Source organism: Pleurodeles waltl, chromosome 4_1, assembly GCF_031143425.1.
Source record: "Pleurodeles waltl isolate 20211129_DDA chromosome 4_1, aPleWal1.hap1.20221129, whole genome shotgun sequence".
In the NCBI taxonomy this organism is placed as follows: Eukaryota; Metazoa; Chordata; class Amphibia; order Caudata; family Salamandridae; genus Pleurodeles; species Pleurodeles waltl.
In genome coordinates this window covers 550,527,329-550,554,801 of record NC_090442.1, presented here as the reverse complement: position 1 = coordinate 550,554,801, position 27,473 = coordinate 550,527,329, and the positions used below count along the sequence as shown (strand labels likewise).

The 27,473-nt window shown below is 40.3% G+C and overlaps 1 long non-coding RNA gene across 2 annotated transcripts; it reads right to left on the bottom strand.

Annotated features, from left to right (window-relative positions):
* LOC138288539 (uncharacterized) lies at window positions 1-27,465 on the bottom strand. Of its 2 annotated transcripts, none has more exons than XR_011202444.1 (3): window positions 27,347-27,465; window positions 9,719-9,794; window positions 1-139 (listed from the first exon to the last, which is right to left on the bottom strand). It is a non-coding gene; the product is annotated as an uncharacterized lncRNA (long non-coding RNA). The 2 variants fall into 2 exon arrangements; XR_011202443.1 differs by lacking the exons at window positions 1-139; window positions 9,719-9,794 and adding exons at window positions 26,524-26,845; window positions 27,180-27,251 and having other exon boundaries at window positions 27,347-27,437.
* Between the last annotated feature and the right edge of the window lie 8 nt (window positions 27,466-27,473).

Below are 27,473 nucleotides of genomic sequence, written 5' to 3'. Positions count from 1 at the left end.
TTCAATATTTTGTCCTCAGTATTTCTATCTCACAATATTCTGTGTTCGATATTTTCATCAGGCCCACGTAAAAGCTGCGTGAGTAATGTCTAATTTAGGTATTGCTGGCAAGGAAACGTCTTTGCTTTAACACACCCACCTAAATACATACAAATGAAAATCCAAGTTAACTTTCAAATATTTAACAAGCAAAAGTTTACCAAATATTTTTATTGAAGAATTGCAATTGATGTCATTAATAACAGTGTTCTCCAAAACTTTATGTTGTTTACTCTTTGAAAAAAAGTATATGTATCGCTTCCCTGTGAGGCTTTGGAAACATTCTTCAAAAATCTACAAAGTACAAATGTTAGGTTCCGTGGTAGTTTTAATTTTTTAAAATAAATATGCATGGTATGTTCAACAAGGTGAGTGAGTAATATGCAGCATAAGAGGCAGAAAGCTGTCAATAGAGTTCAAGAAATGCATTTTAAGCAACTATTACAAAGACAACTGATTTCATTTTGTGTAGTACATGTGCACAATGGAAAACAAAATAAAGGGAAATTGTGAGAAATCAATCTTTTAACGTAGGCACCACCATTTTTATGCTGTGCTTTGCTGGTGTTTAGGCTCTGCTCACTGGGGCACTACTTTACAGTGCTCAATGTATGTGCTGTGAACAATAAACATGTAGAAATTGGCTAATGCCTGATTGGCTTATTTCCATTCCCTATAAGGTCATTGTATATGATGGGAAATACACCAATGGCTTGAAAATGTAAATGTCACTTGTGGACTGCAGTACTTATTGTGCAATTCATTAGTGCGACAAAGGAAATCTTGGCTTCAGGCTTACAATTATATTTGGCTGCTGCAGTACGAATTCTGCAGTGCAACCTGTTGAAATAACCCTTTTTAACAAATAAAATCCTCCCTTTTCAACACTAGTAAGTCACACTTATCTAAGAGTTGTAGCCCACAAGATAGGTTGCAGGGTATCTAAAAGTGGGAGATAAAGAAAAATTAATGTTGCCTGCAACTGCAGTAACAACACCCTTGAAGCTAGTATCACTGTGGCAGGCGTAGCTGTGTGAAAATCCAGAGTACAAAATAAAATACTAATACTGCTATCTTGGGAATAGGACAAGCAAAATAAAAAAAATGAAGCCATTATTTTTAATAGTTATTATAAATTGAGCTAAATGGTCAAAAAAGATTTTTAAGAAATAGTAAGGAAAAGTAAAGTTTTAGAAATTTATCTGTCTAAACTCTCTGAATCAATGATGGAAATGGCCCTCCCCACAGGGTCACCCCCAGACGTTTTGCCTTCCTCCTCCTAAGTTTTGTTGGATTTTTGCTTGTTGGCCTTAGGTCTCTGTCCACTTTACCACTGCTAACCAGTGCTAAAGTGCTTGTGCTCTCTCCCCTAAAACATGGTTTGATTGGCATTTACCGGATTGAATATTTCATTTACACATAAGTCCCTTGTAGAGTGGTATACCACATACCCAGGGCCTGCAACTTAAATGCTACCAGTGATCCTGCAGCACTTACTGTGCCACTCACATAAGTAGCACCTTAAAACCTGTTCCAGGCATGCCATGGCAGCCTGAAAGCAGTGACCCACTGCAATGTCGACTTGGCATTTATAACCTCTTGCCAAATCTTAAGCTCCCCTTATATTACATATATGTCAGCCCTAAGGTAGAACTTAAGTAGTCCATAGAGTAGGGTGATGTGTAATTAAAAGGTAAAACATGTATTTGTTTGTTTTATATGTCCTAGTGGTGAAAAACTTCCAAATTGGTTTTCTCACTACTGAGAGGCCCACCTCTTCCATAAGCTGACATAAGGGATTTCTAATTGAAATTAAGAAGCTGTACTTCCTAAGCCAGAAGTGGTAGGTATGTCATGATTGGTACCTATAAACTTGTAATGATGAAACCTCCTTAATGGTAAAGTCAGATTTATCATCACAAGTTTGAAAATTCCACTTCTAAAAAGATGGCATTTGCCTGCCTTCTGTGCAAGAACCTGCCTTTGGTCACATGACTGGGTGTAACTGACAGTTAGGACTTTGTAAATTCACCTCAGTCACTCAATAGGTGGAATAGCAGAGACTGAATGGGCCATTAACTGACTTGAATGAGGTGGAGATAAGCATAGCCCCACAAGAATAGTCTGGGCTCTGCCACCACACAATAGGCTGAAAGACTCTGAATTGTAATGGCAGTCGGCTAGAAGCCAGGGCAGGGGAGGCAGGACATTCCTGGAACTTTAGAGAACCTTTCTGGAAACTTCACCCACCTTCCAGGAGCAAGACACCAGGGTATAAAAATTAGGATCTCAGACCTGCTCCTCAGTTCACTACTGGACCAGTGGAAGGACTGTCAGAGGACTGCCAGCTACTGTGACCTCAGGTACACTCTGCTAGACTGCTGCTATAACTGGAAGGACTGCTTTGCTTCCTGGAGCCTGAACTTTCAGAGGCCAGCCCTGTTGTAGAGCCCTGCCTCACCACCTGCACCCAGGACTTCAGAAGTGGCTCCAAGGGCTAGTTTAGCTGGTCTCCTGTTCTGAGACACAGGGACATCACAGGCTCCCACCATCTCAAAGCTGCACCTGGACCCTGCCTGAGTGAGTCCTGAACCCCTCAAGAAGTATCCATCCCTTCCTAGACCCTTGGTTGTGGCTCTAAAGAAGGCCAGGTGGCCAATTTACAAAACTAGGGACTTGCTATGTTGAGCCTTAACCTTTAAAAATTCAGAACTCTGGTTCTACTAAATGGATTTTCATGGTTTTGTTGACAAATAACGTATTACAATGTTCTCTATTGTTCTAAATTTTGGATTTTTATTGTGTTGTGTTTTCACTGTGTTGCTGTTTGCAGGTTAAATTTGTGTCTTTTCGTAGTTCACCCCACAAGGGATTGTGGCTGTTGCTTGACCAGGGCTCACACACCAGTCAACCAACAACCCAATTTCTCACAATCATTATTAGCATAAGTGGCTGCCTTCATGGAAGACAATATATAGGTGTGAGCGAGGTGTAAAATTCCTCCTAGATCTAAACAATAGGCTTACCCGGATAGACAGACATGACTGCTCTGAATCCCACAGAATATTCAGAGTAAGAGCTGTGAGCATCCCGTTCATAGCACACTGTCAAATCCTTCTTTACAGGTCTTTTGAGCCACATCTAACACTTAGGGTGCACTTGAAAGGAAGATAGCAGGATGTCAAGAGAATTCTTATGTGTCCCCTTTCTGTTTGCTGAAAGATCCTGCTTTTTCCTACCAGACATTTGCCTCTGGTATTGTTGTGGGTAGAGCAACTGCTTATAACTGGGTTTTAGTGTTTGAGGTGGAAGGATACTGTGTGAGGACCCACCCTCAGAGCACAAGTTTAGTGAGGCTGAATACTTATGCCACCTTGGACATGTCCTGGTACAATGGCATTTTAGGCTTGTTCGCAGTAAAAACAAACTAGAACTACTGAAAAGATAGGTGGGGTTTGCCACTGGTAACTTTCACCCACTAGTTAGGGAGTACATAGTTGTCATAGCTACCCACTAGCTGGTGCCACGCATAAACGTAGCACTCCAAAGCACTTTCCTCAGAATATTGCTGAACTTGCAAAAGTATACCAGGTGAGCTGAACATGCTCCACTTGGTATATGTGACCTTGAGAAGAACCTGTGGAGATTGGGCCTCCTTGTACTTGGAATCCAAGGGCAGAAAGATCATCAAGTATCATACGTTTGCTCCCCTTTGTGGCTCCAAGAACATACGAATGATAAAGCGGGCACTCCTGTGTAGAATCCCAGCAGACCAGTGGACTTTGCTGTTTCCCTCTACCTGACATCTTGAGAGTCTCTAAGTCCTGATGGCAATGGAAATATACTCCTATAATTTGTTTAGGCCAAAAAGGAACTTTAGAACTTTTTCAAAACTCATTGCACTGCTCCAGAGCCCCAGAGTTTCAAAGGAAAAATCTGTGAAAAAATATCCAACTGGAATTTCCAAGACATCAGATTGAAATTCAGATTTGTCATGCCTGGAGAAGAGTTTGTACTCAGAAAAACAATGAAGTCCCTTTTCATATTGGAACTAAGAAACTTTTTCAAACTTCCCTACTTCTAAACCCTAGTGGGGCTAATTTGATTGCTGTATCCTGCCTGTACTCCATTGCTGTTGACCTCAAATCTTGCCCAGATCCCAGTCTGTCATGGCCATTCACTTTCATTAGTGCTTTGCTCCTTTATTTTTGCTATTTTCATTCCAATACTGACAAATTTATATCTCTGGTTCCCTTTAATAGATTTTTGTTGTTTTGGTATCAGTTTGCTTATTAAAATGTTTATTTATCTGTTATAAATTAGAATGAGAAGTTTATGGTGTTTTTAGATATTTGAACTGTTTTTGACCTTCTAAATGCTTCACACAGTTTCCGTAAGTTAAACTTGTCTGCTCTGTGCCATAGCTACCTGGGGTTGAGGTCATGTTTAAGTTATTGAAACCTTTGACTGGACTTAACTGAATAGTTACTTTATTAGCTGTGGTGGACACCAGTGCACTTCAGCTAGTAAATCACTTTCTCACAAGAATCATTTACTCATTGAACATGGAAACTAATAACACACCTATAGAATCCCATTTTCGTCAAAGTCCACATGCAAATCATCCCCCATGACAAAAGACAAGAAATATATTACCGTCAGGGCAGGCAGACTGAAAGTCACACATGAGCTTGTACTTTAGAAGGAAGTGGGTGATTTGAAGGGGGGAATAACGTGATGTGAATCAGGGTCCATGGTGTGATTTGCAGCTGGAAAGAACAGGCTGATATGCACCATGTGAGCTTTAGTGTTACGCTTCAGTGGAGCACTGGGAAATGCACATCAGTGGAACATTGGGTGAAGAGCCTTAGGGTGTATAGGTTGATGTGCCTATAGCAACAATGGTAGATGCCTGTCACAAGAGCACTAGTTCATTTGCCAAAGAAAAGTAATTGGTGCTGTTCCCCATGGGAGAACTAAGTAATTAATCTCATTTAGGCAATGAATGCTGTCCACTCATGGAACTCTGTGTATCTACACCAAGGAAGATGTGGATGACGTAGAGTTTAGAGACACAGAAAAGTGTACATTATAGTGGAAATGGGTGATGTGCAGTAGGAGTGTCAGGGTGATGAACAATGATGTTACAATGGCATCTAAAGGGCACACTTCTTTGTTCAGTATGTGGTTACAAACTGATGTGAGTGAGATTTGCAGTTGTTTGAAATCATATCAAAGAAGCTAAACCAGTTTTTTCCTTTGCATCCTGATACTTTTCACATGTAAAATGTTATGCATATATGTATATAAGCTTTATTTAGGCACACATCCATTAAAGCACAGTAAGATCAAATATAAAACAATGAAATCAACAAATAAAAACATTCTTTAAAAAAAATTGTTGCAGAAATAAGCTTGATATTGGGGCCTTTATTCTTAGTGCTTAAATACAATACGGACTCCAGGTGGCACTTTATGGTGGCACTGTCATACTCAGTCATGAAAGTAGGGTTCATCCTCAAACTCAGGTAGTTGACCCAAAAGTTGGTCAGCAAGCAAACTTGATTCTGACCAATCATTCTCTTTCTCCTACTGTGGTGTTTTGGGAACAGTGTAATCAGCTGGTATAAAATGCTGGTTAATTTTGACCATGGTTAGTCTCTCCACATTTTAAAGCGAGAAAATGGTCCTGCTCACTATAACATCTGCACTAGCAGCACTGAACACATGCTCAGCAGAACCACTGGCTACAGGACAAGCCACATATTTTATTGCCAACCTGCTAAGCTCTGGCCATTGACTGATCTTCCCATACCAAATCACCAATGGGTTTTGATCCACATGCACCTATTTTGGGTCATCCAGATACTCCTTGAATATCATCTGAAGTGTCATTGGGGCTGCGACTTGCTAGACCTCTTTTGACTTTGCTTCTGCACTGTACTTAAGACCTGGCTCTTGAAACCAAGCCAATGCAGAGGTTGGGTCTAATTCGTCTGATGCTGTGGTTGCTGGTGTTCTTGTTTATGGTGTTGGCTGATGTGAGACAAGACTGCCCTCTCTGGAAGCTGCAGGCGGCACCACAGAACTGCAGAGTAGGACTTTAAGTTACAGCACTTCTTCTTTCAGTTCTCTGGCTTGCTGAACAATCCACTTCTTTTATTTTGAAAATCGCCTTCAGAAAAAGGAATGAAAGAGGAAATAAATGGCCCAGTTGTACTCTTTGGCTGAGATAATGTCATTTTGTAGCCTTGCATTACAAGTCAAGCCAATGCTTATGCTCTCAACCAAGGAATGTTCTTCAGGGTTTTCATTCACACTTCTGAGTGTGAACCTTTCAGACACCCTCTTTAGATGGTCTTATAGCAGATGCAACAACGTGATAGGTTGGCCCACCGTACTGTCCTCCTTGCTATCTTCCCATGTGAAAGTCTCAAAAGGGAGCAGCATCTGTGTCAGGCATTTGACTAGGCCCTATTTGTCTGCATCGATGGACATAGCTTTCCCAATTGCATTCCCTCCCTTAGAATGACATAGTCATTGATCTGGCTGCACTGCTTAAACAGACGTTGAAACATATAATAGGTTGAGTATTAACCTGTTGGCACTTCCTGTATCAGGGCTTTAACTGGTACTCTGCTACTACGTTGAATAATCTGCAACTATTTCCGGGCCCTTAAAAGAATGGCTAAAATGAGTGCAGAGTCATCTGCAGGTGACCAGTGTGTTGCTATGTCTTCTTTCTTGAGAAAGTCTTGCACGACCAGGTTGATGCAGCATGTCAAACACAGGACCCTAAAATAGCCACTGTCTGCCATGGCCTTGGCTATGATACTGTCATTGTCCATGGAAACAAATCCAATTTCAAGACCTCTGAGTCGCCACCATTTAGATACCTTGCTATTACATCCATCCAAGATTTTTGCAGCTGTGTGTGAGCCCTAAATGGCCAACATGGCTACTGTTGCATGCTATTGAATGCTCTTAAAACCTTCTTCAGAGCTAAGACCCTTAGATAGCTTTTGCTTTACCCCCACAAAAGAGATCCAATGTGCAGTGATGCACATGTAATCTGTGGCCTGACAACTGGTCCACTTATCTGTTGTCAGCTGGACAGAGTGGACAACACTTTGATGCAAAGCTTGTTCAACCGATTGCAGCAGATTGATTCAGAGCTGGAAAAGCAACGCTGGCATAATAGGTACAACTTGGAACCTTTAATTTTGGGGAGATGGCTGCCACAAACTCAAAGAATCCAACTTCTTCCACAAAAGAAAAAGGGAGGAGGTGCAGCGCTGACATTTTTGCCAGCTTCCCATTATATAAATACACCATTGGGAGGTTGCGCTCATACGGGCTCTCCTGCCTATTCATGCCTGTAATTGTAGCCTGGATTTTCTTCCTTTGTGTGGCCACTGACAAAGGTGAATTTTGAGATGTCAGTGGTGACTTTTGAGATGCCAGTGGTGGTATACTCAATGAGCATTGTGGTGCAGTCACCATATTCTGTGGTGTCTCCACCTGGTCATGAGTCTTCCTGTGTTACTTTGAGCACGTTGAGATGGGTGATTATGGTGCACTGCTGGGGACAGGGCTCCTTTGTATGAGGATGTCACCCTCTTCTTCCTAACCTTCCACCGTGATTTGATCAGTTGGAGCTGATGTTTCCCGGCTCTCCTCACCTTCACCATCACAACCACGTCTAGCAATTTTTTAAGTTGCTCCTCCCATCAGAAAGTGTGGGTCATCTGGCCTCTAGTACCATAATGTGAACCAGATTTACCTTGACGAACACTTGCATGGCAAAGGGAGCAAATCGCAATGTTTTCTTCCTGAATGCTGTCGTAAAAAAGTCCTAAACTGAGGAGAAGTATTTTTTTATTGTGCCACTGCCAATGCCTGAAGAAGAATTGGAGGTAGGTGGGTATGTTGATTGTCTCCCTGGAGTGCATATTTCTTCTGAGGTGAGGGTTGGTGCAGGTCCCTGCTAGGGCCTTACAAATATGGTAGCTGGGAATGCTGCTGGTGCCACATCCCTTGGAGCAGGCTGAATAGCAATGTCAGACTCCTCTGTGCAGTTTCACAATAACTGGCTTGTTATCTTCATCCTCCTCATCAACATTCTCTTCCATGATTCTAAGGCTTTCTGGAACTTTTTTTTTTCCCTCGTCTCTCCTGGCATCTCCAGAGCCCTGCCAGGGTCCACTTCATGTCCCTATTATCATCATCAGAAATGGGGCTTGAAGACGATTGTGGAGTAGTGCCCTACCTTTTTGATGCTGGAGATCTGGGAGTAATTGATTCTAAAACAAAAGGGTTCCTGCTCAGCAGGAAGCTTGACTTCCTGTTCTGCTCCAACATCAGGAAGATCTACTATTGCTGGCTGACAAAGATCCTGCAGCACACATAGAAAGAGCAAAAATACATTGAAGATTGTTTTTGTGGAGGAAGGTATCCATTCCTGCACAAAAACAATCTCGCTCGCAGCATAGTCATTCTTGCACCATGGTGCAAGGGTGGCTGAGTTGGCGCTCTGCAGCAAATTTAATGCCAGTGAGGGGAGCAACATAGGGGTGCGCCGTATTCTACTAAATACAGTGCATCCCTGTGTTTTGAAAATGATGGAGCACAGTGCTGCCAAAAGTGGTGCAGCTCGTGCTCCGTCATTTTCTTTTGAAGTTGGGACAAAGTTTTCTTTCTAAAAGGTTAGAACTGGGTTAACACAATGTGCTTGACATGGGGCTTTTTGGTTACTAGGCAAAATGATAGAAAGAAAATAACATTTTACCTGTATGATGAAATTGTGTCTACCTTTTGGTTTGGTGCCTTTGAAAAGTATTGCATTCCGAACTAATATCGTGTGGATTAACAATTTAACGTATTTGCACTAGCCTGCTCATCTCCACCATTATCATTGGTAGGGTTTATTTTTCAGTACAGGCATAAAGAGTTCCACACAACAAATCATCATACTGGATGTGCAAAGGTTATAAAATGTGCTGGATCTTGGTCAGGCAATGTACGGACTTGAATTATTTCTCCGAATACTGTATTTCTTTCTAATGGCTCACCAATGAACACATTGGATGCAACAGGTTTGATATAATACAGAAGCTAATTTATCCCCCTGAAGCAAGGCACTTACAACTCCACCAATCACAAATCAACCAATTCCCCTTGCAAACCTAGTTGTACAAAAATATATTCGGTGAGACAATGTTTTTTATTTACAATTAATTAAAACACTGTCATTTTGTTTGACTACGACTTTACATTACTACACAATATTGACTTACAGAGACTCAAAAAGCTGAGGGAAGGCATTCGAAATCCAGCTCCCTGCGTCATTATTTAGTTTAGAGGACTGCATTAGGTTGTTCTGCCACCCTTTTCTGACTTTTTCTGTTAACCTCATGTCACCTTCATCTCTTTCACTTCCATCTGCATTTCACTAACGCTCTCGTACTCACTCACTCGTCTTAGACCTCCACGGCCCCTCAAGCATGCCCTTGTGCTTACATTAAAGGATCGTCCCTCCGTATGATAACTATTGCTTTACAATGACAGATGGGTATTCACCAAATTGTCCTTGAACTGTTACATTGATATTTTGGTTTGTCTATGTATTGGCACATATGAGGTACACAGTAGTTGAATAAAAGATGCATAGAGTACTTACCAGTGGTTCGTAATAGAGGAAGAATTTCCATAAATGACATCTGCATCAAGTGTAAATAGTGTAGACAGTTGGGAAGCTGGTAGGAGACAAATAAGAGAGGTTCATTGTTATTTTACATATGTTACTAACTTCATTTTTCTACAATGCACTGTGAGCTCGTGTTATACTTGTTGTCTGGTTCTCTGGTTCCTATTTGTTATGTTCAGGCTGCAGTTTAAGGCCTATAAAATAATCTAAGAGTGTGAAATGAAATTGAATAAATAGCCGATAAAATAGAACAATTGAAAAACCGAAACTAGGCACCTTTAATCCTGTTTGTTAGCATACACTCTATTCTGGCAAAATAGAATCGGGTTTCCAAATATGGTTTTTGCAAGGTGCAATTTATTAAGAGTGTAGATCTTTGAAACAGTAAAGTTACAGCCATGACTAAGTTATGAATCAATTTCAAGATAATTACATAAGATATAATGGCAAATACTAAAAAAGTTTTATTATTGTTCAAAATTGTATATTTTAGCGACGTTCAACTTGATAACGCTTTCTGCATATCTTAAATGACTGCAAGTTATCTTTTATTCTTGACCATTAAATATAAGAGAAGTTTGCAAGCGTTGGGCAGATACTTTTAACCAATTTTTCATTTCTATTATTAATCACATGGTGCATTTTTCAGAGGATAAAACTCAGTGGAACTGTGCATGTACTGCATTTTGCCGATTCTTTTCAGGATGCTTTAATAAATTCTTAATTACATTATTCAAAAGATCCATTATTCAACATCTCAGTTTTAAATGAAAGTCTTTACTTGACATGTGAATGAAATGAGTATAAATGCTTTCCTTGCCACCTACAGATTCATAATGGAGAAGCTGCTGAATGACAGAGGTGAATTTATTTTTATTGTCTTTCTGCCTAGAGGTGAAGACTTTATGTTAGGGTTAATATCTTTACGGTTATATGTTTAACATTTTTAAGCATTACACTGAAAAGGAAATTCTTGCTTTACCTGGTAAAAGATAGCATTTTCATGCATCAATGTGCTAGGGTGCTGCGTTTTTCTGCTACGGTGTCTGCCCTCGGTGAATGGCTACTTCTATTCCTACTATATCGTTACTGAAGTTTTTCATCCGATGACCTATCAAACTTGATAAAATTGACAAACGGCAGTGCTTCCAGAAAAATACATGCACACACCTAGTAAGCGCTTCTCTTCAGTCTTGTGTGCGTTTGTTTATGTGCCTGAGTGCGTGTGTGTGGACAGGGAGGGTATTAAGAAGGTCTTTTCTGGTATAGTGCAGGGCACAGAGCCTGTTTTGTGAGTTTGCAAGGTGCAAAGCGAATTTGTTTAACCCCATATTTTCTGAGTTAATGCTTTATGTTCAGATAACACAGTTTAGAAATAAAAAAATGCAAACTTTGCTCGTTTTTGCCTTGATGCGCTATCTGGAAATGATGCACTACGTTTGAGAAATAACAGGTCTAATGGGTGGCTGGATATTCTACTTCACGTTCAATATTGGTGAAGTAGAATATCAAGCACAAAATATAGAAAGAAAATAATGACAGGCTATTAAGTCTATATTTTCTATATATACCTCCACGTACATCCATCCATCCATACATATGTCTATGTGGTAGGTATATCTTTAGGGTACATATATGTGGAGATAGTAACTATAGATGTATACTTGCACACATGCACTTACCATTCAATATTTTGTCCCTCCATAATCTGCCCTCGATATTCTTTTACCACAACATTATTGATGTAAATGTACCAACAATGTGGTCTTTACATGGTCCCTAATATGGCCTTTTCATGTCTCGGTTATGGGGCCCAGCCGCAAGTGCGGGGTACTATTTTTATCAGGCGAAGCAAGTGAATATTGTTTGGTTTAAATTTTGTGGATCCCCACAGATTCTGAATCTTTCCCTCACAAAATTATCACACAATTCACACTAACCTGGATTCCCCTTGGTGATTAGTTTTCATAAGTGTCTGTGTTTTGTAGGTTTCCCTGGGTGGCAGCTTAGTTCACGCCCAAATACTGCAACTACCCACATTGACAATATATGTAAATTGTCAAGGTGAAATCATGAAGTCTTCGTATTGCAATTTTGCGACCTTTCCTTACCACAGGAATTGATGCATCGTTGGTACACAATGCAAAATCATTGTAACCTGCAAATCAGTTCTGGGCTCCGGGTATCGCTTGTTGTTCGACAACTGTAATAAAAATCATCCTTTTAAACCTGATCATCCACATTTCTTGACTGATACTGGTGGTTTCTGACTCCAACTGTGCCCTGGGCTCTGCTAACCAGGACCAAGGCAAATGCTCTGTTTAAAAGGTATGTGGTAATTAGGCATACTTATAATTGGCTCTGATAACCTACCTGTAAGTCCCTGGTATAAGGTAGGGCATGTAGGTTTAGGGACCCCAGTAAAGTTAGGGCACTTATGGGTGCACTGCTGTGGAGTCTGATGTCATTTAAAAAAAGGCAACCCTGCCTTGCTGGCTGCTTTTAAAATACAAACATGCCCAAATTTGACTTTTGAAATAAAAGTACTTCCAATGTCTTGAACTACCTTATTTTCACATGTAAGTCATCCCTAAGGTCTACCCTAAGTGCCCCAAAGGGTAGGGTGCATTGTAATTATAAGCAGGGACATTATAAGCCCTGATGAGGGACAAATTGCCAACTTAGTTTTTCCCCATTGTAGTGGATTAGCTCCAAAGGCTAACATGGAAAGGCTTCATTTTAAATTAATAATGTCTTGCAATTGATAGGAGTGAGCTAAAATGTCATTTAAGGGGTCAAAGTTACAGTTAAAACTGATCCAACAATTTGCCAATGTTAAATTTATTATAAATATTACAGGGAAAGTGTTTTAGAACTCTTTTTTAAAGTCCCCTAAAATCGGCCCTTTCGTGGCCATTTCTGATTGGTCAGACTTCTTTGACAGGATATGCCAAGCTACTTTAATGAGGTATATAGTGCCCTGGGCTGAGACAGAGGAGCCATCTGGTGGGTGGAGAACTCCAGCAGCCGATGCCAGAGTAGAAAGGGAGTTAGGTGGCCAAACTGGTCTTTGAAAAAGGGAAAGACATTTGGAACAGAAACCAGACCTCCCCCATTTCCTCACCCCCAGTCAGATGGGATCCCCTGTAATTAGATTAGGAGAGGGGCTGGTAGGGGAGTGCAGGGAAACGTTAGCCACACCTCTGGGTGGGCTTAGCCTGTTCTGAACCTCCAGGAGATATTTTCTCCATCTTGAATTTTAGGCAAACAGTGCTTTCCGGTATTGAAATGTGCCACACTTCTCAGGAAGTGATGCTCACAGAAGTTGGCATCCTGCGCCTCATTGATTTGGGGTGCCCCCTTGCCTGTCAGCCCAGGACCCTGGATGAATATGGAAGAGCTGGACAGTAACTCAGATCCCTGCTGAAAGAAATCAAAAGAAGAAGGACTGCCTTGCTGAAATCCTGGTCTGCACCAAGAAGGACTGCACTCTGAAGTACTTCACATGCTGCACACTCTGGGCTCTAACACAGGAAGGACATTGCTTTGCTTTTAAAGATTCAGGAGTGGACTCCCTGAAAGCAACAGGTATGAAGGAGTGAACAAGTGTCCCCTGCACCAAGTCCTGCAAGAAGAGCCCAGCTGAGCAGTATCCAGTAGACTTTCATGGATTTGACCAGGTGCCTTGCGGGAATTTTAGTTCCCACTCCCAATGAGCAACTCAGAACTTCTGGAATCTTGAATTAAGTTTGTGGATACTTTAAGACCCTGTTAGACCCAACATCCTTGTCTTGGGCAGCCCTAACCTTTTGCTTCTGCTTCCCAGGTTGTTGACCGTGTCCTGGGCTCTGTTTTTGCTGTTTTTGTTACTCTGGGCACTTTACCACTGCTGATCAGTGCTAAAGTGCAAGTGTTCCCTATGTGAAATTACATGTGTAATTGGCTTTTCTATGATTGGCCTATTTGATTTACTAGTAAGTCCCTAGTAAAGTGCAGTAGGAGTGCCTAGGGCCTGTACATAAAATGCTACTAGTGGGCTGGCAGCACTGAATGTGCCACCCACATAAGTAGTTTTGTAAACATGGCTCAGACCTGCAACTGCAGTGTCTGTGTGTGCAGTTTTAAACTGCCAATTCGACCTGACAAGTGTACCCACTTGCCAGGCCCAAACCTTCCCCTTTTTATACATGTAAGGCACCCCTAAGGTCGGCCATAGGTAGCCCCATGGGCGGGGTGCAGTGTATGATAAAAGTGGGACATGTACTAATGTGTTTTACATGTCCTAACAGTGAAAAGTTACCAAATTCAGTGTTCACTGTTGCAAGGCCTATCTCTCTCATAGGTTAACATGGGGCTGCCTTTAAATAATCTTAAATTGTAGTTTGCCTTTGAGAGCAGATAGAAATATGGAGTGTGGGGTCTCAACTCACAATTTAAAATTACATTTGTTAGTGAAGTTCGTTTTTAGATTTGAAAATGCCACTTTTAGAAAGTAGGCATTTTCTTGCTTTAACCATTCTGTGGCTCTGCCTGTTTGTGTATTCCCTGTCTGGGTATGACTGACAGTTGGGCTGTTTGTGAATCACCTCTAGACAGTGACACAAAGGGAGCTGAGGTGTAGCCTGCATATCCTGATGAGCCATCTAAACTGTAGGGGAGGGAGGAATGGTTACTTACACCTGAATGGGCTGTGCCTGCCTTCACACAATACAATCTCCAATCCCCTGGTGTGTGTCTGGGGCCTGGCCTGGACAAGGCAGGATCCACTAAACAACAGAGACTTTCCTTTGAAGTTTGCCCACTTCAAAGGCAGAAAGGAGTATAAGTATTGGACCCAAAACCCCAGATTTCTAGATCATCTAAATACAACTTGAAGGATTCAAGAGGAACCTCTTCCTGGAGAAGAGCTGAAGAGTTGAGGAGAAGTGTTGCCTTGGCCTGTGGCTGTGCTTTGTTGAGCTATCCTGCAGTTGATGCTTCTGCCTGTGAAAGGGGACATAGACTGGACTCTGTTGTTCATTCCTGCTTAAAAGGTATCTCCAATGGGTCGGAGTAGAGCTTGCCTCCTTTTTTAAAGCCTCAGGGACAGCAGAGGCTTCACCATCCAGTTTTGAGTCTGCATGCTGTGGACTCTAGCTTGCCAGAGGGTGCCATTCCAGTTCCTGGGCCCCTGGAAGTGAATTTCTGGTGAAATCTTGTGAAATGATGCCGGACAATGCCATGCAACTTCCCTAAGGATGCCTCTGCACAGAACCCGTGATGTTGCCTCCACCTGGAGCCGTGGACCTCGCAGAAGCGCGACGACCCCTATGACTTCGTAGGCCTCGCATCGCCACAGCTGCTGACTCCAGACGACTTCCCTGAGATCAGAGTGTCATAGCATTGACTTTTGTGACACCCGACTCCGTCACGGCACCTGTGACCCCGTTATGTGACCGCGACTCTGAGAGGTCACCCTGTATCATCGTGACTTCGTCGGATTTCATCTCTCCCGGTGATATCAAGAGACCGACACCTTGCAACTGCCACTGCCACACCTCATCCGCTTCGCAGTAAGGATCCAATGCCTTTGTGATGCCTCTGCTCCTCTGCCCAGCAGCACCGGAACCAATACTGCCTCGGATACAGTGACGCCTCACTCCCTGACTCCGAGATTCGGCCTTTTTTCCACACTTTTTGCTAAGGTACTATACCTGGGGTCCGTGTGACTCCGTAAATGGCACCAGTGGTGTCGCATTGTGGGAAACGACTCCGTCACGATGCCGCTAATCATCAAATTGCAGCATTGGGGCTTTTAGGAACTATTTTTAGGTTTTTAATTGCTAAAGTCATATTTTTAACTGTGTATTGTGGATTTTTGTTGTATTTGGTCTTGTTTATTTAGGTAAATATTTACTATTTTTCTAGCCCTGCGTGGTGTCCCTTTTGTAGTGTTTCACTGTATTACTGTGTGTGTTGGTACAAATACTTTACACATTGTTTCTCGGTTAAGCCTTTCTGCACATGCCAAGCTATCAAGCGGGTGAGCGGGGGTTAACCAGGTTTGTTTCTCCTTTGCCCTCGACTAGAGTGAGGGTCCTTGCTTGGACAAGGGGTAACCTGACTGCCAACCGACGACCCCATTTCTAACAGACCTCACATAGGCCAGATGTTTCGAGAAGTTTAGAACATTTTTTTTAAAAAGCTCCACAGGGTGACTGACTCGTCATCAACAGCAAAGTTGTCGAAGTCGAACCACGACCAAGCCTGATTTCAGGTTTGCCCCACTGAAACTCTAGAGTTTCTTGTAGTCGACAAGACTTTCAGAAGTTGACCAAGGCATCACACTGAGTTAAGCCTCCATCATCGAACCACAAGAGGACCTGAGGAGTAAACCCATTCAATGATGAGAGAAAAAGCTCTGAAAAAAAGATGAAGGGACTCATTTAGAGTTTGGTAGATGGGGTCAGTCCATGACAAACATGATGGATATACCATCCACCATATTAGGATCCCATTATATCCTATGGGAATCTTAAAGCAGTGGAGAGGATATCCACCAAAGTCTACATCAGACCCTAAACCTGAATGTAAAATTTTGACCGAGGTCTACAGCTCATTATATCCAACTTGGGCTCCATTGCGGTTGGCCTCAAAATTTGACTGGGTACAAGGCAGGCTCGACCAGATGGCTGCAGTGGTTTATTTTTTGCTTTTAAGCACTAGAAAGCTCTTTTTTCAATGTAATCTTTAAAAAATCATATCTCCGGTTCCCCACATTGATTTTTTTGCCATTTTGGTGTCATTTCAAAGATATAAATATTTTCTATTGTTATGCATGGGTGTTAGGTTTTTATTTTTTATTGTGTGTTATGTCTTTCTTTTCTACTCTTTTGTTGATATTAAATGATTTACACACCTGTCTCCTAAGTTGAGCATAACTGCTTGTGGGCAAAGCTACCATGTGTTGAGCAAGGATTGATTTACTGAGACCTTGACTGAACTTTCTTTGTGATTTTGGTCTTACTACTAATTATAGGTATCTATCTGCCATTACTAACAAACCACTTTTCAACAACAACCATCAAACAAACAATACATGTCTCAGAGACCTGAAGGGCTTCATAGGCGTAACATTATATTAATTTTGTAAATCACTCAATTGAGCAAAAAATATCAGATACAAATATCTTTTACATCTATTTTGCCTACTTATTTTTGTTTATTCCAATGATTACTTTCCTTGGAGAAAATAATGAGTGATGTAACCAAAGGATACAGAAAAGGATTATTTGGAATGTTATTTATCTAATTTTGGGACTGATATATAGTTTTTGTTTACACCACAACCAGCACTACAAAATGCAAATAAGTAGAAACCATGAAAAAACAAGTGACTACCACTTAGAAAAACACAAAACCTATGGGGAAACTATTTTTATGACTCTACCTTTTCCTGAAAGCTGGAAAGAGGGTGATTTTAGCAAACCTTTTGTTGATGCCATTTTTAGGAAAACACACACTCACTTTCCATATTCAGAACCTTTTCCCCATTTTCTATAAAACACTTTTTGCTATGTTTTGCCTATGTTCTCAATTCCCTTCAGGGATGTCTACAAACCCTGGGTATCATTAGAATTCTCAGCATATGGGGAGAACTAGACAAAATCTTGTCCTGCACAACTTTCTGGAAAAAGGAATGAGGGCTAGTGTGAACTTCCCCAAACATTTAAAAAAGACTCAGCACTGGGAATGGGGAAACACTTAGCAGTGAGAGGTTAAAGAGGAAGGCAAAACTATCCCAACCTGACTCATGCAAATAAAAGGCAACATAGCACCACACTGTAAATGATTAATTTTGCAAGTGCTTTCTCAGACAAATCTATAAATCCAGAAAATTACAATTAATGTTAAGTCCATTCATGTGTATAAATATGTTAGTAATGCAATAAAAGTATAGACACCTGAATTAGCTTTTGTTTTTGAGGCTTGTAAGACAAAAAGACCATTGAGCAGATTTAGAAACTCATGATGATACCTACATTTGAAATAAGTTAAATGATCACAGTGCTTGTTAAAGTAATGACAATCTTCGTTTGAGTTCTTCCTCAAAGATTGAGAGGAATCAGTTCATATGATAGTGCAGATATATTCAAAGACAAATGCCTGTCAAATTGCTGTTGGGTGATGGATAAAGCATCACATTTTCAAGACTCTCAATGGTGCCAGTGAATGTTTTAAATACAGTATTGTATCAACCCTCATCTGTCTTTAAGATGACAACCCACCTTCAACGTATCTTTCTCTGTCTGTTACTAACACTCATTCAAGTTCCAACCTACTACAAAACTCTGTGCAGTGTTGCAAGTGCTGTTCTAGCTGTGTGCACTAACCCTTTTAACTAATTCTAGTGTTAAATTATTTTACTAAGGTTTACATCAGATGTGTGATTTACATTTAACAATCCTCTTTCTGACATCTTGTTTTGTCTTGTCTTTGTACAGGTTTTGCATGGGCAAATTATGACATTTGCAACATTCTTAAGCTTTTAGTTAGAGAATGATTTACTTGTGTGTTTTAAGTCCATGTTTTGGAAGGTGGTGTGCTCTATGGTTTGGGTGTAGTATGAACATTCTGCACATCAATGATGTCCTTGAATAGGTTCACAGACCTCGGATTGTCCTCTGGGTGTTGAGGTGGGTTCTGTATAGTCTTTCACAAGATGGTCTCTGATATTTCTACTCTTCTTTAATGCACAGATATACTGTGGAATAACTGTTATAAGTATAGACAGAATGTGCCAATTCTGATACACTGAAAAGATAAGTAGAAGGAGGAAAGGAGGTGACATATCTTGGCTTGTCTGTTATCTTTCTGTCTTCATTCCGGTAACATCTGACAAAGAGTGAACAAGGGCCTCTTACAAGTGTTTTTCATCAGCTTCTTTGGGATGTTTTCCATAGATCCTTAAATAATTACACATAGTGTAAGTTGTCTCACAGATGTCTCACATCTGTTTTGGGTGGAAGCTGTCATATTGTAGAAGACCATTCCTATCCATTTTTTTATAACATGGTTGCTAGATGCCCATCTCCTGCGATTATTTTGAAATCCATGACGCTGATTTTGGAGTTGTTGCAAGTCATGTTGAATTTGATAAAGAATGACCCATCCTTCAACCACTTTGTAAATTGGTGTTGTTCATTATCATTGCCGGACCAGATGCAAAATATGTTATCCATGTATCTGTACTACAATGTTATCATCTCTGCAAATAGATTGTTTTGATAAATGTATCTTTCCTCATATTTGTCCATAAAGAGGACTGCTATTTCGGAAACAAATGGCCAGTCCATTGAAATTCTTTTTATTTGTAGGTAGAAACTGCCATTAAATTAGAAGAACTTCCTATTCATTGTGTTTTTTACCACAGTTAAGATGAGTTTGGTGGCACCTGATGGGGTTTTACCTTTCACCTAGGTAGACTCCTGTGATTAAAGTCCTGATTTATATCTCATAAGTAGGGGTACACCATAGCAATGTAGTATCCTTACCACCAAGATAATGGTCAGTCCTTCAGATATAGAGGGCCAAATGTCTCCAACAGCCCAAAAAATTAAGGGCCATCAGAGAATTGACTCTATGTGTGCCCATCAAATTAAAAGTGCATACATATAGCTGCTTTTTACTACCCGTCACTGCCAGGCATAGCCTCACGGTACGGGGTAATAAAAAAATTAAAATGCCCCCACTGCAACACGAGGAGATTCCCATTGCAAGGGGGCATAGTTTTCTTTTTCATTTTCAAAAACAAAAACATATTTTGGGGTTTTGTTTTTAAATATATGAAAACTTTTGAAACTAGCTGTATGGGTCTGTCATGTTTCATTGACCCATATGGCAAAGTTCCAATATAGTGGTAGAAACTGTCTTGATGGTGATTCCTTTCAATGATTGAAATGTCTATCAGGGTGATGGACATTTCAAAACTGGCAGGCAGTTACACTGTCAAGGCAACAGTGTAATTTCCACTTGTACGCTGATGAAGTAAACGCCTTCTACCAACTTCAGAAACAGCCCCTAAGATTTGTTTCTCCATGTTGAATGACATCCCTCCAGTGTGACTGATAAAGCCAAGTGTGTCTTTGATGTAAGATTTTGTGGTCTTCTTGAATATATTTAGGAAGATGTCAATGTATTTGGCTAATGGTTCTGGAATGAAATCACATCCAGAGACAATTGGTCTTCCTGGAGGATTTTTGGGGTCTTTATGTATATTGGAAAGATATAAAACCTGGTGTCCTTTTGGACAAAAATCAATTTATTTCCGGCCAATTTAGCCATCTGGTTGCCTATGCTCCAAATGGTGAGGAATTCCTTCCATCACTTGTCTTTTAGGGACGGCCTCCTGTTTTATTTAGTGATTTAGGTCAGAACTATGGCGGTCATTCTGACCCTGGCGGTAAAAACCGCCAGGGCCGTGGTCCGCGGGAGCACCACCAACAGGCTGGCGGTGCTCCTTTGGGCATTCTGACCGCGGCGGTACAGCCGCGGCCAGAAACGGAAAGTCGACGGTGTACCGCCGGCTTTCCGCTGACTAGGGGAATCCTCCATGGCGGCGCAGCTTGCTGCGCCGCCATGGGGATTCCGACCCCCATACCGCCATCCTGTTCCTTGCGGTTTCGGCCGCCAGGAACAGGATGGCGGTATGGGGTGTCGTGGGGCCCCTGGGGGCCCCACTTAGAATTTCAGTGTCTGCTTAGCAGACACTGAAATTCGCGACGGGTGCTACTGCACCCGTCACACCCCTTCCACTCCGCCGGCTCCATTCGGAGCCAGCTTCCTCGTGGAAGGGTGTTTCCCGCTGGGCTGGCGGGCGGCCTTTTGGAGGTCGCCCGCCAGCCCAGTGGGAAACCCAGAATGACCGCTGCGGTCTTTTGACCGCGGTACGGTCTTCTGGCGGTTCCTGCTTGGCGGGCGGCTCCCGCCGCCTGCCAAGCTTGGAATCACCCCCTATGTGTTGTGTTGCTTTGGAGATTTATTAATCTTTGTTACCTCCTAATCTGCTGGGCCTTTTTCCCCCCTGTGCGGAGCAATTTGTGACTATTTGGAGTAGTTCACGCTTATGTCTTTATAATTTTTTGCCCACCTAAAGTTTTTCCTTTTTATCAAACATCGTGAGGACTCTAAATGTAAATTGGCAAAATATAGCAAAATTCTTATTTTTTGGTAAAAATATGAAAAGTGCATGTGTTCTTTTCATAAAAACAGCATCAAAGAATGGTTAGCTGTGCTAAAGTCACCCTATTCCCAGAGCTGTGTCCATTTTATGTGGAGACACATAGGAACAATGGTTGGTTGTCAGTTTGTGAATCTCAATATATTACAGAAGTTTCCAGCATAAGATGTAAATAAATGAGTAGTCTTAGCCAGGAATGCACTTTCAAATCTTGTAGTGCATTATAGAAAACTAAGCAGAATTTATGGAAGGTACAACAGGCTGGACATTTCTGGGTGTTTAGTTTGTTCTAAAACACTAAGGGCCATATGTACAAACATATTTTCCCATTGACACAGAATGGGTAAAACGGTTTGCTACATCTGGCCCTAAGCTACAAAGAAGCCATATGTGTTGTTATAAATCTCTAGGTGGGTGTGTTCATCTGTGAGATGTATGCAATAGTAAATAAACACAAAATTACTTAACAATTTTGCTGAAGTTGCAGGTTCTCGAAAGACACTAAAAAGGGACCAAAAAAGCACAGTGTTACTTCGCCTTGCTACAAATACAATACTGCACAATAGTTTTGTCATAACTTATGCAAAACGTTATTGTTTTGGGAGCCACCGTGACTTTTCCAGCATAAAACATATTTCCCAAAACCAAAAACCTACCTTTGATCTCAAGAAGTACCCATTCAATTAGCAGCTTTGTGTGAAGGTGTGCTCCTTGTGAAAATACACCGTGCTATCACCAGGTCACTGGAATTATATGGCAGGAGAGTACCTAATTATGGAACAGGGTTGACTAAATAATGTGGCAAGGAAAGGCAAATACTTTGGCATAATGTGCCACATTGTTTACTGATATTTCATCCTTATTTTGTGAATTTAAAACATGATAATACTGCCTACTCACCTCATCAGCAGCAGTAAATAAACCAAATACAGAAATAAGCAACTAAAAGATGACCACTCAACATTTGCTCAGGGTCTTCCCCTCCATGCATACATATGTCTCCTCATTTTTAGTAACTGTTGGTCCATTTGAGCTACAGACATTTTGTTTCTGCACATTATGCATTGTATGACACGGCATTTTTTTTTATAAATGTGTGCTTTCTATAGGGATGCAATCGTCTCATGGGGGAAAACCATACATTTGTTAAAAAATATATATATTTTTTCCCTGAAGGGGATCGACCCATGTCCTGAGGGCCGACCCCCTACCTAAAATTCTTTTACATTTTTTTCGGGAATGGGTATTTTCAGTTGAGGCTACACCACAATCACCCCACCCCCAGAGAAACTCACATTTCCCCAAATAAATGTGGGCTGACTCCCTTCTATTTTCACTTTATTTGTTTTTAACTTTTTCACTTCCCCTAATTGCGAATTACACTCCCTAGGTTAAGTAATTTTTTTAAATAAAGAAAGTGCCCTGTTAACTATGAGGGCTGACCACACAAACAGAGGTCTCTTGTGGTCCAGGGGGTTTCTGGCTGTGAATCACAGCACGACAATCTACAGTCAAAAAGTTCTTTCAAGAAAGTTTTGTTAGAAAGAAGAGACTCTCCTCTTTTCAACAAGGCCTCCTTGAAATCTGGGGAGGTCATTTTTGATATTTATCCCTCACCACAGCAGGAGAGAGCAGTCACCTGCTGCTGCTCACTGCTCTAGTAGGAAATCTCATAATAAATGGGCGGGAGGGTGTGTGGCAACTGACGTAGAAGCAATTCCACATCTTCCCCCTTTGTAAAAAAATAAGAAAAAAATTCTCCTGTGGAAACACCAGGAATTTTTCAATCCCTCCCTTTTGTCAGCCAATGTCCACCAGAAGCACTGGAGAGGCAGTGCATCTGTTGGACATTGGTCCACACCTATAATTAACAGATTGATTTTTTGAGCAATCAATATTGCTTCTTCTGTTTTAGCAGGTTCTGTGATCAGGTCTTTTGGTACCGCTGCAGCTTGTGCCAGTGGGTTGGACAAATTAGGGTTAACATATTTTGTTCACTTCTACATTTGATTGATAGCTAAAAGCATAGCCTTTTCAAAGGAGAAGCTATAGTGGTTTTTAGAAAGATGACTACATTGCCTGAGGCCTACAACAAATTTAAAACCCAAACCACTACAGAAAACCTGAATAGCCTAGCAGACAACTGATAGAAAAAAATACTCACCAGTTAGAGCATAGGCAATCAGAAGAGTGGATTAGTCCAGAAGATTTTGATTTTTCATTCAGCAAGACACTGAGATTCCAGTGTTATATCTTCTTCCCAAAATAAATAAATACCCCACGTCCCAAATTCATTTAGTAGTTTTTTCTTAAAACATTCCCAAAAATCACAACCCCATATAGCAAAGATACCACCAACTTTATCAATCACACTGAAGGGATGCCATTCAACAAAAGTCCAAGTAGCCTCTCTTTCTAGGAGGACAAATATAAGGTGTTGATTGGTAATGTTGCTGCTTCTTTTCCTGTAAATAAACACTTCTATGTACTAATAATGAGATACAATTTTTTTACATTCTGCACATTTCTAGAAAAGGACTAAGAAAAATAAATCTGTTTCTATAGGAAAAGTTATTTATTTGTATGACCAAATCTCCTATACTGGCCATTTGGTAGAAATTTATTAACAGTGACTGTTAATCAACTTGCAAAATAAATCTTAAAACTAAATAAGATGGTGGCAAATGTGTCTTTTTTTCAAAAAGGGACAAGTCATTAGCAGATTCTATGCATTTGTTTTAAGGCATTGTATGACCTTCGCCCAGTTTTTATCAACAACGTTTTACTTGGAATGTTTCTCCAAGAACATCGGGCTCATTGTATGTCACCTTCCTTGATGTGATGTTCTTACAGTCAAGAAAGCTCACCAAGGAGCAGATAGTTGTCTGCCATGTGGCCATTTACTGGAATGTGCTGCCATACCACCTGTAAAGCTAAACTAAGGACTAGCTTTACACAGATTTCATTGTACTCAGCGCAGTAACCAAATTTGCAGCTACATTTGCTTGCCAGTGAGAATGCAGGAAAGCACCATATGTACAGAGATATGGCACTATTCAGCTCTGTCTCTAGCACCAGCAAACAATCAGGCAGGTGAGCCCCATGCGTACACCTTTGCACCGTAGTACAATGGTGGCTGCCTGACTCTTGCATAGGTGTTGTACTGTACAGGTACTTTTCTTGTGCAAACTACGATGCTTAGATTTTAAACCGTTCCCCCTTTGGATGTATGCTGCATAGTGCAGCACACATGCAAAATGTGAAAAGTTAGGAGAAATAAATGCATTTCTCCTTTTAATGCCTGTGTTTGTATATCTGGGCCTTAATTCCTTAAACCTAGGGTAAAAACATGTTTGTGTCATCTGTAAATGATCAATGTTACTTTTACTGTCGGATTTTCTGTCAGTTCTGGAACGCCTTTAGGTATTTTGCATCCCTAAATAAATATTTCTTTCTGCTCTTATTTTGTTTGTTTTCTGTTGTCTCTTGTCTTTTCAGTGTCTACGATTTTTCTGCTATTTAATAGTGTCTAAGATGGGAAGCAAATAGGATTCTATTCTAACTAAGTAATGAATTTCACAATAGCACCATTTACTAAACGTGACTTGATGTTGAGGTCTCTGCACAGAATAATGCTAAGACGTATGCTTTTACTAACCAGGCTTGGGTAAAATTTAAATGACGTTGATGTAGTTCACGGAAAGTCAGGAATTTCATGTTATGCTTGCAGAAGCAGGAATATCATTTAAATATCAGTTTATGAAATATGGCTTACTAACTCATCCGAGTAAAAATCCCTGCATTACAGGCTGACAGACCTTGGACATAGATGGGATTAACCAGAACCTGCACATCAATAAATAGTCATCACAATTTCAATTATTATTTTTCAGTCAATGATGAGAGTTGGTGTGAGCTCAAAAGCTTTATTTATCAGTCATTATAACCGATCTTATTTGAACCCTACCTAGAATTTCATCAGTATCAATTAATAAGTACTAAATCATGATAATCAATCAATAAATAATAAATACATTAAGCACATTCCATGAAGGAAAGAATCCCCAATCTAAAATTAGGAATGGGCTTTGGGAGGAAGAGAAAAATGTGTCAGTCAGAACCCATCAAGAATTCCAAATAAAGAGATTAAAGCTTAAAGCTTCAGAATCCAAAGTCAATTATTAGTCAAAGCAGAACTTCTCATAATGAGATGTTCAGGAAACTCAGTAGAATCTCAGAGCAACATAGATTCAGGCAGGAAAGTCAATGAGCAGTGAGGAATTAACTGCCTAATCTAGGAGCACACATTAATTAATATATTACATTGTATCTCAACTCTTGCAACATGTTTCTTCTTCTTGTTGTTACCCAATCATTAGGTGGTGTCTTTATGGGAACAGGAGCTTTTGTTTGTCATATCACTGAGAATCCAACAGCCTTCACACAGCAATGTTTAAGTGAATCATTTTTATCAAATAGCTTGTATAAAACCTTGCAGGATCTTATCATGTACTTTGCTTGAAAAAATGCCAGTTCCATGAATAAGCCTCTACATATTTTTTTTAAACTACAAACTACCTATTGATTCTGTAAGCTAAGTCATTTTATGGTTACAAACATTTTGCAGAGTAAAACTAAAACATTTAGGGGCTTTTTTAAAAGCCCCTTACATTGCTGGTGCATCACTTTTTCCCAAAAGTGATGCTCTGGCGACGAAAGGGACTTGTAAATAAGCTCCTTCACACATTATTATATTCTATGAAAAATATTTATATGACAAGGTCAAAACTAACTTCCTTTACATTAAGTCATCATTTTCACATCATGCTAGCTTGTTGAAAGCTTAACATTTCACATTCTTAACCTATTCAAGCCTAATACATTTAAATGAGACAGCGTGCTGGTATTACTTGAATTAAAAGACATTGCATTTTCATCTAAGGCCCATGTGTTAATTTTGCAAAGAAAATTATATGAACTTTGCATACACGTAATGCTAACTCTGCAGCTTTTGGAAACTTTATTTTCAAGCTCTCTCGTAGCTGCCTTTTTCCCTACTGGAAAGTTCTCTAATTTATTTGATTTTTAGACTCCAGTCTGGCAGTTTTAAACTTTACACATTGCTGTAGAGTTAGCGTACACACATCGGTTTAAGGACCTTAAGGTCAGTTTCGGTTTTTCAGCTTTACTGATAATGCGGATTCTTACTTCGTGCAACATTTTCCCCTTTTCTGAGTGTGCTGCTTTTCACAAATTTTTATTAATTCATCATGCTTGGAATGTGTGTATATATTAATATTTACTAAACTAACCAAAGCATTTTTTTCTCTCTTCCTGACTCAATCTATTGAAACTTGGCTGACCTTTTACTGGTGTCAACTGCGCTAATTATCAAAAGAAAAGCAATCATGTGCTTCCCCCAAACAACTCTATACTAGAATAAAAATATATACAGCAGGGATGAATAAATAATCAAATATCTAAGTGAAAACCAAAATTTTCCACTGAAAAATAATTTCTTTATTATTATTAAATTAATTACATTTCAGAGTCACCTAGACACAATTCCACAACTAAATACATAACATGAAGATAAAATACGAAAAATTACAAGCAATACTTATAAGCCAAAAATTAAATACATTAATCATAGGCTGCTTAGCCATGCAGTGGCAAGCAGTATCACTCGGAGGTAATGACAGTTGTATAAGGAGGGTATCTTCCAGCAGCAAAAAGAGTCAATCACTGGTATAAGTGTCCGATACCATCAAGAGTTATTGAATCCAATAGTTCAAAAATTCCAACAGTCAAGCCTCTGTAATTGTAGTTGACGTGTTTCGGCCTTTATAAATCGGGCCTCCTCAGGACAATGGGAACAGTGCCTGTATACACAACAAACCAAATTAACTACAAGATAAAAACGTACTTAATAAAAACCACCAGGTGTGAGCAAGCCACACCTGTTCACCATAAGAAACACCAGTGTGTGATAAAAATAGTTAAGCTGAACCAACTCGAGGCTCCAATATAAAGATGAATGAAAAAAGGCAACCCCAACGATATAAATTTGGTATGTTGAAAAGCTAAAAGAACAATATTTTACAAAGATATATATATTACATCGGTCTCCTGAAAGCAGCGTCTTTCAAAAAATTACAAATTAATTTAGAGAAAGTGCTTAATTAAATAGTAGTGTGAGTAGCCACAGAGACTAACCTCTAATCAAATCAAATCAAAGGGTTGCGGTACCGCTATATCAGTTGAGGCTTCAAGCAGCTTGCCACAAAGCTATACAAAAAACATAGAAACATCAAGTTGTTTACACAAAGTAAACTAGCATAAACGTGGTGGGCTGGCAAAGAAATCTGAGGGCTCAGGCTTACCACATTAGTGTGCAGGGAAGAAAAAGGATCCACACGCATTTATTTAAAGTGAAGGAATCATCAAATGCAAGCTAAATGAAGCGCGCATTTAAATGGCAAAACGCCGTCGGGAAGTCGCTATGGCTAC